At 37.9% G+C, this 14541-nt stretch overlaps 2 pseudogenes; both read left to right on the top strand.

The window, feature by feature from the left end:
• The first annotated feature begins 1263 nt into the window (after positions 1-1263).
• LOC141456773 (uncharacterized) lies at positions 1264-1893 on the top strand (annotated as a pseudogene).
• Positions 1894-8665: 6772 nt separating this feature from the next.
• On the top strand, positions 8666-9295 carry LOC141456774 (uncharacterized; annotated as a pseudogene).
• The last annotated feature ends 5246 nt before the right edge of the window (positions 9296-14541 follow it).

Below are 14541 nucleotides of genomic sequence, written 5' to 3'. Positions count from 1 at the left end.
TTCAATAAAAATTTATATTCTTACAACTGCCATTAGCCGTTTTTTAGGATAATAATTGAGAGTTATTGTTGCTAGAAGGGAAAGAAGTACCTCAAAGAAATTGGCCAACCATAAAAGTTTGGCCTTAAATCTCTAAAAGTGCCGAAGTTTTTCGAAAATTTGAAAGTAACTTTGAAGGCGATTTGGACAACGTTTTGGATTTTAAAAATGAAATAATCATGGATTATGTTTAAGTGTAACTTCAGCCTTTGGCTAATGGAGAATAGGAGTCGCTCCGAGAACCAAGATTTTTTTTTTAATTTAAGACGCGTCAACATCGTAATAATGTATGGAAGAGATTAGCTAAGTGGTTAGCGAGCTGAATTCGCATGCGGAGATCCCGGGTTGGAATCCAGATGCTGGTCCTTAGTTTTTCTCTTCAGAGGAGCTTCTTACAGCTCACTGTCCGATGATGGTTAGTAATTTTAGTTTCAATGAAATACGTACAATTTTATTAGTTATAGCATGCTTGTTTTTGGGTTGAATCCAGTGTATTAAAGCAACAAGTATGAGTGTTTCACACAAATATAACTATTAGATATTTAATCTCTTTACATACTTTTCAATCAACCTCTAAGGGAAGGGATTAGCTATGAGGTTAGCATACTGGACTCCCACGCGGAGGTCCCGGGTTCGAATCCAGCAGCTGACCCTTAGATTTTTGTTACGCTCCCCGATGGGGAAGGCAAAGCAGTGCCACTAGCTCAGTGAAGAAGGGGTGGGGAAGGGCGGTTTATAGTTGCCTTGAGCGCCACGCTGTTGTTTCGAGTGAAATAAGTACCGGTTTCAAGGGGATAAATGAAGATAAATAAAAGAAAATAAAATAATAAATGATTAAACAAATGGTGTAGGGAGAGAGGATGTTTATGGGCTGGTAAGAGTAGGTTCTTGGGGGTACAGCAGCGAAAACCCCCAATACCCGGAATAGTAGGTTGGCTGGAGTAAAAGAGAGAACAGTAACTATAAGGAAGCAGGAATTTAATTTAATTTAGATTTACGGAGCAATCAGTCATCGTGTAATGCACCAGCTACAGCAGGTCGTACTCACTTCAATATCAGAATAGGCTATTTTATGATCTATAACAGAAAATATAATGCTTGGTTAGCAATTCTTGAACATGAATATTATATTAGTTATACAAACAAAGCTTGGAATTAAATTAATGGGCCCAGCTGACCAAAGAATATTTTCAACACATTGTATACATTTAATAAGAAAAATAAATAAATTTAAATAATAATAATAGTAAAAAAAAAAAACTTCAGTTCGGAATAATAACAGATTCAAACTTTGTCAAATTGTCCAATCTCCATTACCTTTGCTACCACCAGCGCTGGGGTTCACTCACCGCTCCTTTTAAATTCAACTTGAATTGGGCAGACGCCTGGTTCTCTACTCTTGCCTGTACGCCTTTAGAGTTTTCGTTCTCTCGGTACACGATAAATCCTCCTGCAAGCGAGTTTTCGTTTACTTTTCTTCACCAGCTATCCAAAGGCTCAACTTACTTCGCCAGCGTCAGAACCAACTCTGTTCGGTTCGCAACTTTTTTTTTCCTCATCTGCTCCCACTGCCTTCTGTACTCCTGGATTTTCTCTCTTCTTTTGTTTCCGCTCACTTTTGGTCTTCTAATCCTTTCTTTTCCCAACTATTACTAAGCCTAATTTTTTTTTTTATTACACAAAATCAAATTCACTTCATTAAGAGGTGCATTACAAATGACTGACCCCCCTCTCAACAAAAAAAAAAATATTATTTATTTATATATTTTGGTTTTTGTCTGTATAAATAATCACTGCCTCTCTCTCTTCCACCAGACTGACTGACCTAGCTATTATTTTCTTTTTAACCCCTAACATTCTCCCTTCCTTCCTAGGAAAGAAAATAATAGCACAACGAGACGTAGCCTGATTAATAACTTTTATTAACTTTGAATGTAGCGGCAACCTGGGAGAGAAAAGTTAACGAAGGAAGGAATTAATGGGACTAGGACTCTTCTTGCACTGGTTGTTCTTTAAGGTCCTTTACGCTCCATACCCCCGCAAATACTCCTGTTGAGGGGTCTTCAAGTTCGTACGCTACAGAGGAAATCTTTTTCCTCACCTTCCGTTTGACAAACTTCGGTGCCAGCTTCCCCGAAAAGTAAGATGAAGCATCGGATTGTGGATGGGTTCTACACCATACTACCTGCCCCTCTAGATATTCCACAGGCCTTCTCCTTAAATTATAAGCGCGTTGCCCCTTTTCATAAGCGCGATCGAGACGGTCCTGGACTTCCTTGTAAAGGATTGGCATCGCCTTCAGCTTTTCCATATGTCGTTCGCGATTCAGACCTATTTCACCGCTGGTCTCATCCGGTGGGTCCCTCTCATACTCAAACGCGGTCCTGGGCAGTTCTCGGCCGTAGTTTAGGTATGCGGGAGTGTACCCGGTGGCGTCGTGTACTGCTGTCTTTATCGCGAATTCCAGTTTTGATAGCTCCTTATCCCAATGGCGATGGTTCTCCCGTATATAAGACGACATCATGGTTTTTATTACCCTATTAACTCTCTCCGTGGGATTCGCCTGAGGGTGATAAAGACTGGTGAACCACGTCTTTGTCCCATATTCTTGCATCTTTTCCTGTAACTGGCGACCTTTGAACTGTACGCCATTGTCACAGATGATTATCTGGGGAACACCAAACTTCAGGAAAACTTTTTCTTCCAACAAGTTTGCTATCTTATTGGATGTGGCGGTCGGCAAAGGAAGTAATATGGAATACTTTGAAAAATAGTCGCATACCACTAGCAGCCATCTGTTTAATTTAGTGGACAAGGGAAGTGGGCCCATTAGATCGGCAGTAATTACCTGCCAGGGGCTTTCCGCAACTCTCTGCCCTCCCATCAACCCTGCTGGTCCCTGTTGAGAGGGTTTCATTGCGAGACAGGTCGGACACCTAGCAACGTACCTCGCTGTATCTGCAGCCATTCCTGGCCAATAATAACCTTCCTTCAGTCGCTGAAGAGTCTTGTAGGAACCTAAATGACCTGACATAGAACTATCATGGAAGTCGAATAACAGCTTCTTCCTTTCGCTTTTTGGCACCACTAACTTCCAAGGACGATCCTCCCCCAAGATTTTCCTTCGATCCACTATTCTCTTGTACAGTTTCGACCCTTCTACTTTCCATAGTGGGTACTCATCAGGTCGCGTACTGACTTTAGTGCACAAATCTCGGTACCAGGAGTCTGTATGGCCAGTGCAATCTATTGCCGTCACCTCGGCATCCTCCTCAACCCTTGAAAGTGCATCCGCGGCCGCGTTTAACTTCCCCGGTCGGTGACGGATTTGGAAGGTGTATTGCTGTAATTTCACAGCCCACCTGGCTAGCCTGCCTTGTGGATCTTTTAGATTATTAAGCCACTTAAGCGCCATGTGATCAGTGACTACCGTAAATTCCATCCCCTCTAAGTAGGGTCTGAATTTCTCTATTGCCCAGAGAACGGCCAGGCACTCTTGCTCGGTAGTCGAGAACTTTTTCTCAGAGGCGGTCAGTCCTCTGCTAGCGTAGGCTATCGCCTTTTCGCCCTCCGGATACTCTTGGCACAAAATAGCCCCTACGCCCGAAGAGGACGCGTCTGTTTGAAGGATAAAGGGTAGGCTAAAATCTGGACAGGTCAAGATCGGTGAAGAAATAAGTTTATCTTTTATGGCAATGAATGCTGTTTCCTGTTCTTCATTCCATTGCCACCTTTTCCCTTTCTTTAGCAAGGTGGTTAACGGTGATATTATGGTTGAAAAGTCTGGGACAAATCGACGATACCACGACGCTAGGCCTATAAAACGTCTAACCTGCCTGATAGACTTTGGGGCTGGAAAAGTCATAATGGATGAGACCTTCTCAGGGTCTACTTGTAACCCATCCTTATTCACAACGTAGCCCAGGTACCTCAATTGCGACCTACAAAAGCGACATTTGTCCCAATTTATAGTTAATTTTGATTCAGCCAGTCGCCGAAATACCTCTTCTAATACCTCTACATGTTTTCCGAATTCGTTCGTCACCACCACAATGTCGTCGAGGTATACGAAAACATGTGGTTCTAGGTCAGCCCCCAGAACATGATCAATAAGCCTTTGCCACGTGGCTGGGGCGTTATGAAGCCCAAATGGCATCCTCGTGAATTCAAAGAGCCCACGACCAGGTACCGTAAAGGCCGTCTTTTCTTGACTACTTTCCTCCATTTGGATCTGCCAATATGCCGACTTTATGTCTACGGAAGAGAGATAATGTCCATCTCGTAACCGGTCAAGAATCTGAGAAACGAAAGGAAGAGGATAGGCATCTCTCTTCGTAACCGCATTTACCTGCCGGTAATCCACACAAAACCGATAAGTTCCGTCTGATTTCTTTACCAGTACGACAGGTGATGACCATGGGCTTTTGGATGGGACTACTATACCTTGCTCAAGCATGTCATCCAGCTCTTTGTTCAATGATTCCTGAACATGTGGCGAAACCGGGTAGTAGCGCTGTTTGATCGGACGGTGGTCTGTCTCGATCATGTGCTTGACTCTGCTGGTGCACCCTAGTTTCTGAGGTCGGGTCCCCTTCCATTTAGAAATCAGTTCCTCTAAGATTGGCTTCTGCCACTCCTCTAAGGAGGACTGATCAATTAAAGCTGGGACCGCCTCTACCGCCATGACTGAATCATTGAAGGTCCACGTCCGATTCCCTATGTCGGGTACTAAACTCATGTTCGTCCAAAAATCTATACCGAGAATTAGTGGGTATTTCAGGTTTGGTACTACTAGGAAATCGACCATCCTAACTTTATCGCACAACTCTACTGGTAATGATACACATCCCAACGCAGGTAATTTGTACCCATCCGCTAAAGAAACAGTAATAGATTTAGTGACATCCAGTTGCATGTTCAGTTTAGCAAAGCGTGCCCATAAATTGGCATCCAACAACGATCTTGTTGCCCCAGAATCAAGAAGCCCCACAGATTCTATTCCCAGAATAGTGATCTTAATATATGGACGCCTGTCAGCGTTACTGCACTGGCACAAGGGCAGGGATGGCCGAATGTCGCTTCCTCTTATCGTTGCCAGCCATGCCTGCCATTCGGGATTGTCTCGACTGGACTGATGGGGCGAATACGAGCTGCGTCCTAAGCTCGTCCCCCACTGGAGTTTCCCTTCTTTTGTGGACACGTACATTCCTCCGTGGTTACTTCTTTTGTACCACAGCGTTCACAAAAGGGGTTTTTCGTCTGTTTACACCATCGGTGCGAATGACCTGGTTGGTCGCAATTCCAACAAGTACCCCTGATTTTCGGTCTCTCAGATCCCCCTTTCATGGGGCATTTATCTGACGAACTATCTCTACTGCACATTGATCCTGTTGGTGCTTCCGCAAGGTTCAATGCTGGCGCAACTCTTCGAGAAATAGGCGAATAAGCCAAATCAGGTTCTAAAACGGATCTTCTTGAGGGAGGTGGACGGTGAGTCTGAATCCGCCAACGCGTCGCTTCTATTCGTCGCCCTTTCTCAACAAGATCGTCCAACCGCGACACCTCGTGCAAGGAGAGGCGATCTAAATAGTATGGGTGGAGGTTACGCATAACGACCCGGAGCATCTCTGTCTCACTAGGCCTGGTAGGAAGACGGTGAAAATAATTCCGCATGATCGCGATAAATATTCCCATTGGTTCATCATCTCCCTGTGTCCTGGCCCGTATCTCCTCCCATAAACGTTCAGTGTAATCTTGAGGCTCGAATTCAGCCTTCATTTCCTGAACTACCTGGTCCCAAGTCGTTGCCTCGCGCCTAATTGCCTTATACCAGATCAGTGCTCTGCCAGTAAATAAGTCATAAGCCGATGCAAAGAGGTCGTCATCATTAGTATTTCGGGCTACCTTCATTTCCTCTATAGCTTCAAGGAAAGCATGGACACTTAGCCCTTGACCATCCCCTGAGAATTTTACTCCCCATTCCTTCATTGGAATTTGTTTCCTTTTGGAAACCCCGGTTGCCGCTGGAGATTCCGTCTGATGCGTGTCACACGAAGGAAGCTGAATTTGGGAACGCTCATTGAATGTTTGCAAACAATTAACAGCCTCTTTCAAATACTCTAATCGTGTATTCTCATGCTGCTGGTCCCCCACAGGAGCGAGTGTCAATTTGGACAGCAGCTCCGCTATAGTCCCTTCTAATTGTCGCCCTATAATCCCCTCGCGACTTCCTGTAAACTGGGATACTTGCAAGTTTATGGCCGCCAATATAACACGTTCTTGGGCGAAAGGCTGGACTAAAAGCCCTTCCGACACCGGATACCCAATTAGCCCTTGAGCACCTTCCTGTTCGCAACGACACTCCTCTAAACAGGCCCAAAGGTATGCACATTCGTCAGCTAATTCGTCTCTTTCCTTCCATGACTCTTTATCAGTGTCCATAGGTCTTATCCGATTAATCCTACTGGTCACATGCTGGAGGCCGGTATCTATTCTTTTAATATCCCCTGGGGCTGGTAGGTCGCCTAAGGCAGCTATCCTTGCCTTCAGTGTCTGTACCTTCTCACGACAAACCCCCAACTCGCTAAGAGTAGACGTAAATTCGGTGGGAAATACCGCCTTTCCTTCTCTTTCTAATTTGAGAATAGGTCTCAGTTTCTTCCTCAGCTCCTCTACTGATCCCCCATCCGATAGGCGCCTGACCCTAGCTTCGTACTGAAGTTCGTCTTTGTTTAACCTACCTACATCCATGGTACACAGGATAACCAAAGAGAAAGGCAAGGGAACAAGGAAACGAGAAGGTAAAGAGAAACAAGGATCAATAGGGAACACTAAGAGTTAGTCCTCAACTCTCCTATTTAGGATAAACAAAATAAAGACTGTATATGGATACTACAGACTAGATTTACAATAAAAAAGATATACTTCTCTCTAAAGACCACCCTTCGGGCCCCACGTTGGGCGCCAAACTGTTACGCTCCCCGATGGGGAAGGCAAAGCAGTGCCACTAGCTCAGTGAAGAAGGGGTGGGGAAGGGCGGTTTATAGTTGCCTTGAGCGCCACGCTGTTGTTTCTTCCTTATACAAATAGAAATAAACTGGCTACAAATCTAGCGTATAAATATTCTTTTTCAAATATCTGGTACCAGGCCACTTCTTCATACCAAACGATACAGATTTCTCTGATACAGAAAAAGCTCTGAAAATAACTTCTGAAATCACTCGCACATTATGACCAACTGTTATAAACCAATCCCTTTAAAGTCACAGAAATGACAACACCGGATTTTTTTCTCTGTGGCCAGGAAAAGGTGTAGCCCAATGGAAATTTGGCGAACACAAAAAATCCGTTGGATGCAAGCAGGTTCAATAAAAATTTATATTCTTACAACTGCCATTAGCCGTTTTTTAGGATAATAATTGAGAGTTATTGTTGCTAGAAGGGAAAGAAGTACCTCAAAGAAATTGGCCAACCATAAAAGTTTGGCCTTAAATCTCTAAAAGTGCCGAAGTTTTTCGAAAATTTGAAAGTAACTTTGAAGGCGATTTGGACAACGTTTTGGATTTTAAAAATGAAATAATCATGGATTATGTTTAAGTGTAACTTCAGCCTTTGGCTAATGGAGAATAGGAGTCGCTCCGAGAACCAAGATTTTTTTTTTAATTTAAGACGCGTCAACATCGTAATAATGTATGGAAGAGATTAGCTAAGTGGTTAGCGAGCTGAATTCGCATGCGGAGATCCCGGGTTGGAATCCAGATGCTGGTCCTTAGTTTTTCTCTTCAGAGGAGCTTCTTACAGCTCACTGTCCGATGATGGTTAGTAATTTTAGTTTCAATGAAATACGTACAATTTTATTAGTTATAGCATGCTTGTTTTTGGGTTGAATCCAGTGTATTAAAGCAACAAGTATGAGTGTTTCACACAAATATAACTATTAGATATTTAATCTCTTTACATACTTTTCAATCAACCTCTAAGGGAAGGGATTAGCTATGAGGTTAGCATACTGGACTCCCACGCGGAGGTCCCGGGTTCGAATCCAGCAGCTGACCCTTAGATTTTTGTTACGCTCCCCGATGGGGAAGGCAAAGCAGTGCCACTAGCTCAGTGAAGAAGGGGTGGGGAAGGGCGGTTTATAGTTGCCTTGAGCGCCACGCTGTTGTTTCGAGTGAAATAAGTACCGGTTTCAAGGGGATAAATGAAGATAAATAAAAGAAAATAAAATAATAAATGATTAAACAAATGGTGTAGGGAGAGAGGATGTTTATGGGCTGGTAAGAGTAGGTTCTTGGGGGTACAGCAGCGAAAACCCCCAATACCCGGAATAGTAGGTTGGCTGGAGTAAAAGAGAGAACAGTAACTATAAGGAAGCAGGAATTTAATTTAATTTAGATTTACGGAGCAATCAGTCATCGTGTAATGCACCAGCTACAGCAGGTCGTACTCACTTCAATATCAGAATAGGCTATTTTATGATCTATAACAGAAAATATAATGCTTGGTTAGCAATTCTTGAACATGAATATTATATTAGTTATACAAACAAAGCTTGGAATTAAATTAATGGGCCCAGCTGACCAAAGAATATTTTCAACACATTGTATACATTTAATAAGAAAAATAAATAAATTTAAATAATAATAATAGTAAAAAAAAAAAACTTCAGTTCGGAATAATAACAGATTCAAACTTTGTCAAATTGTCCAATCTCCATTACCTTTGCTACCACCAGCGCTGGGGTTCACTCACCGCTCCTTTTAAATTCAACTTGAATTGGGCAGACGCCTGGTTCTCTACTCTTGCCTGTACGCCTTTAGAGTTTTCGTTCTCTCGGTACACGATAAATCCTCCTGCAAGCGAGTTTTCGTTTACTTTTCTTCACCAGCTATCCAAAGGCTCAACTTACTTCGCCAGCGTCAGAACCAACTCTGTTCGGTTCGCAACTTTTTTTTTCCTCATCTGCTCCCACTGCCTTCTGTACTCCTGGATTTTCTCTCTTCTTTTGTTTCCGCTCACTTTTGGTCTTCTAATCCTTTCTTTTCCCAACTATTACTAAGCCTAATTTTTTTTTTTATTACACAAAATCAAATTCACTTCATTAAGAGGTGCATTACAAATGACTGACCCCCCTCTCAACAAAAAAAAAAATATTATTTATTTATATATTTTGGTTTTTGTCTGTATAAATAATCACTGCCTCTCTCTCTTCCACCAGACTGACTGACCTAGCTATTATTTTCTTTTTAACCCCTAACATTTTCTCTTCCTAGGAGCTTCTTACAGCTCACTGTCCGGTGATGGACAGTGTTGTCTGTAACGAGAGAACACTGTCCGGAGGCCGGCAGTGCACTGGAAAAAGCTCCGGGCGCTAATGACCTCAGCTGTTGATGCGCCAAAAAAAAAAAAAAAATCAACCTCTAAAGTCCAAACCCGATCAGGATTAAAAAGAAAATTGCGCTGTGACGGATAAAACTAACCGTATTATCTAGCATTGAAACCTTCCACATTTTCAAAAATATTTTAATAAGATGTCAACAAGTTTTTATTTTATTTTGTAATACTCATTTATTTATATTTTCTTGATAATATATTATTTTAAAATACCAGTTTTTTGATTACACAACCATGAGGCATACACTATTTTATAAACAGGATGTTACACACTAAATGAACAAAAATAGTTAAACTTATCTAATACAATAAATTATAAATCCATTACAAGTACTATCAAGCAGATACCAGTAAATACTTAACGTGCAGAAAAAATACTTTTTTGATATTATGTTAAAATTAAACAACAAAAAGAAAAGTGCCATCGTAGAGGGGAATCAAAGCAATACATTGCATGGCGCAGTAAAAAAATATTAAGGAAGTTATTGTACAGAATCTAAGCAGATACTGCTTATTTCATTTTCAAAGCATTCTTAAATCTAATAATGTAAAGTAAAGCCAATTTTCAGGCAGGCTTTACGTCCAACTACCAAATCAGATGTCATAGCTGAATCTGTTAATTTCTTCTTTCAAATCCTTTCAAGTTAAACTTTTTTATTCAATATTGTTTTACACTTTTAAAATATCTCTGATGAGTTCGTTCTTCCAAACTAATTTACTTAAGAAACATTGATTTACCCATAAATACAGGTATAATGGTAATGTTATAATGGTAATATTAGTGTACGATGTTAAATTGTTTGTATTTTTTTTATTTTTGTGGGATGTTAACAATTAAATTTCTATAAAAAAAAATTATTTTTAAACGTATATTGGCTAATATTCGGAAAAAATGTTTAATTAAACGAGCAAAAAATATTAAAAATTAAAATATTACAAAGAACCTAAGAAAAGCTAAGAAAAAAGGCAGATTTGTATCAGTGCAACATAATATACTCAGTCTAGAATCATGGTGAAGAGATGTGGCTTATTATAAGATAATAACAGCCATTCAGAAAGCAGGAGACCAGGTACTCATTTTGCACAGCTGGTAACTTAATTCACATTGGTTGATAATAAAAAGGGCGAAATTGAGACTATCAAACATCTGGAATTCTGATAGGTTTTAACTTATCCCTATCCTTCCAATCCCTTCGCTCACCGTTTAACGAGCTCCTTTACTATTATGTTCTACCGATACAAAAATTGCATTTTGCCTCACTTTTTGACGGGAATACTTAAAAATTACGCAATGTTTAAGATTTTAACAGGTTTTTACTATTTATTCTTACCACACTATACATTTTAGTTTATTGTGAAACATAATACATTTCTTTTGGATTTTAAAGACTATTATTAAGGATAATTACAACTTTCGATGTGTTTAAACATATATCGCTGCAAAATGGATTTTTGTTGTTTGTATTAAAGTGAAAGAGATAAATTCTAATTGATAGTGGCTAACTAAGAAGTAAGTTTAATCAGATCCTTATGATTTGAACTGCTTACAATTTTCCTTATGATTAGTGTTAAAATTTTCGAATATTCAATCGGTTACCAATATTTCGCGTTCATCATGAGCTTAAATAACCGAAGTTTAGGATAAATTTATTACTATTACATTTTAAATAATGATTAATTTATTACCTTTTTTAAGTGTCCAGTTAAACAAAACGTGCAAACAGGTGTTCTTCCATCCTCCCAAAAATTCCAGTTCATGTTTTGGTTTTTATGGCATGGTAAATCCACAGATCCTGTTGTTCATTTTTTTAAATTGTATTATAATATAATTACATATAATTATATTATTATTTAAAGTCTTTATTTATAAATATTACTTACAAAAAAACAATAATCAAAATGAAGTAGTCACCTCTAAAGACACCGACCGTGGTCATAGCCCTTCGTTGGATTAATTATATTACTATAATTATCTCATTTTAAATAAGACTAGTCCACTATAAAATTTGCGGGCGCGCGAAAGAGCAAATTTTTCTAAAAAAAAAATCTTTCCAACTAAAATAAATTTAAACGGTTCTCGAACTGGAAGACCAATTCACGCTCCTGCATCAAACCAGCGTCGATTCACATTTTATATTAAGTAGCTTTAAGTTGGGATCGAGAGGATTTAACTTGAGCCCTTCCAAGATTTTAGAGAGATTGATTTCATATTTGATCCATCTCTTTGAAACTGACTTTCATATTTACAAACGTCTACAGAAGTTTCGACCTATACGACCATCTACATCTTGTAATTTTTTTTTAAATTAAAAATTCTAAATCTCCAATCTTAGTGATGGCTTCTTCTTATTTGATTACTTTTTTTCATTTTTCAGGCTTCTCTAAACGTTTGTAGAAATAAATAAAGAAGATGACTATTTTTGTTGATAAGAATTCACTCCCGATTGAAAAATATACAGTGGAGTCTCGGTTATCCGTCACCCTTTTATCCATCCATTCCAATTAACCGTCACTGTCCTCAGTATTTAAAAATTAAAAAAAAAAATTATTTTAAAAAGAAAACTTTTTAAAAATTGTGTAATATAAAAAATGTGTATTCATTAATTTTAATACACAGTAGAATGAATTGAATAATGAAAGATACCTGACCTTTAAGGCTTAAGCGTATAAAATATTTGAATACCAGTTAATACAAAGTTTTATACACGTTAAACAAAAGAATCTGGAAATTTTCCTGTTTTTTCCATTAGGTATCCGTCTATTCGACTATCCGTCACGTGTCCGGTCCCGGTCATGACGGATAACCGAGACTCCACTGTATTGTATAGAAAAAAAGTAGATATTTTAAAAATATTTGCCTTCTTTATTTATGGCAGAGGATCTTTGTCCTAAAGGCTAGGGACCTTAACGATCGACTACCGACTTTAGGTGCAGAAGATCTTGAAAGCTTGGTTCCAGAAAGAAAAATTATTTAGAAGTAGGCAATAAGTAGCTTCAGCAGCTAAAAGAACTTCTTGGCCCGGTTAAATGAACAAAGTAAATTTCTGGACTACAAAAGTACAATATAAAACAAAACCGTTCAATCAATTAAAATTTACTTTAATTCGCTTAAAAAAATAAATAAAAAAATTTAATATTGTTGTTAATGTACCTGCTGTAAGTTGAGAAGCTAAATGATCAATGTAGCTAGAAGCTAATCGAAGAGTTTCAATTTTAGAAAGTTTTCTGTCAGGAGGCTCAGTGGGGATCAAGGCACGTAAGGTCGAAAAAGCTTTATTCACACTGCTTGTTAAAAATAAAAAATAAATTTTTATATTAGACAAAAGATTTAAATTCTTTTCATTAAAGAAAAAAGAAGGAATGATACTGAAATTCATAAAATAAAAAGAAAAATCTAATGTTACAGTATCCCATAAATGTTTAAAATGTATAGCTACTGACATTTTCTGACTAAAGAATAAAGAAGATTAAACATTTTATTTAACAGATTAAAAAAATTACAAAAGAATTATTCAGAAATTCGGTCATTATTATGATTTTGGAAATTGCCAATTACTGCACAAATTATACAAAAAGTGAAACAATTAATAGTGCAATAAATAATTAAATACATTTCCCTTCATTAATGGTCAATTCTTTAATAGCCTTATTAATCCTGGAAAATCTAAAACTGTAAATTTGCATAATTTTTAGCTAAAATTTAGTAGCTCTGAAGGGCATAATAACCCATTGGTTCATTGCCCCCCCCAAAAAAAAGAAAAAAAAAAGTAGCTCTGAAGATTGTATACGAAACTATTATTAGATAAAATACCTATGAGTTCGATCTCTCTCTCGCGCATTTGCTTGATTTCTTTGTTTTATTGGTTCTTCTTTTAATTTCATATTTCTTCCCATTTCTTATTGATGTGGACAATTTTCTTTTTGGTATGGCGAGTGAAGACAACCTTATTGGTATATGTTTAATTTTCTGCATCTGCAAATGTATTTTTGTGTAAAATTAAAACTGTCTGGTAGGACAGTTGTATAAGGGTTGTAGAAAATAAGAACTAAAATCTGTACTTATTATTTGGATACGTTTTTAGTTAATGTTATCAGATAAAGTTGAAAGTTAAATTTGGATGCCCAACTAAAAAAATTAATAATACTTAAATGTGTTGATAAATTTACTTACAGTTTAGTAAGAAAGATCCATTCCAACTGATGAACAGATGTTGAATGGTCATCTCTGTCGTCCACTCATTACAGTCAGATCTAAATGATCCGTGCCCTATGATGCATAAGCAGCCAATGCCATTAGTGGATGTTTTAGTTTCTTAGTTGTCTTTTTTTTATGATGATAAAGATTTGGTACTAAAAATTTAGCCGATCTTTTAAAAGTTTTTAAAGACCTTGTCCATAAGAAGATAGTTTTCATTTAGTATAAAAAAATTAATGCTAGAGTAAAATCTCCTCAAACACTCTTTCTTAATGCACTTATCAGTGCCAAACAGATAAATTGTTAATAAAATAACCAATCAGGCTGAGGTAGGTGCACTTTTTAGAAGCTTTAGCACAGGGTTGTCTTAAGAGCCGCATTTTATTATTCTGAAAAAAACAATAAAATAAAATAAAAGTGATGCTTTTGTAAATTTGTACTTTCAACATCAGTACGATTGGGCCATTTTATACCTTTTATATGTTACTTCGCAAACTTTTGTGTATATTATTAACGTGAATGTTGCAATTCAAATTCCATGTTGATAGAAAATTTCTTTTATAAGAAGTGCCACATTGCTAGCATTTTTTCCTTTGCTGAGATTTTTTCAGAAACATGTTTCTAAGATTTTATTTAAATTCGTATTTACATGCACATTTAGAACAATAACTTAATTCAAATACTTCTAGGAAGATTCGTTTGAGGTAGTTTAGCGCTAGGCTTCCGACTCAAGTGTCACGGTATAAGGATAGAATTCAATTAAACAGTTTAACAAAAACAAAGTATATTACAAGCATGAGAAATGTAGTAAAAGTAAGTCAAAAGAGAATTACAAGTTTTTATTTATTATTATGATTATTTTTTTTACTTATTTATTTAGAGTCAAAATTCTTTAATTTAATAAGATTAAAAAT

This window comes from Rhodnius prolixus, unplaced genomic scaffold (assembly GCF_049639745.1).
Source record: "Rhodnius prolixus isolate KJV_2025 unplaced genomic scaffold, Rpr scaffold_10, whole genome shotgun sequence".
Lineage (NCBI taxonomy): Eukaryota > Metazoa > Arthropoda > Insecta > Hemiptera > Reduviidae > Rhodnius > Rhodnius prolixus.
The sequence above is the reverse complement of the archived record's forward strand: the minus strand, read 5'-3'. Positions and strand labels throughout refer to the sequence as shown.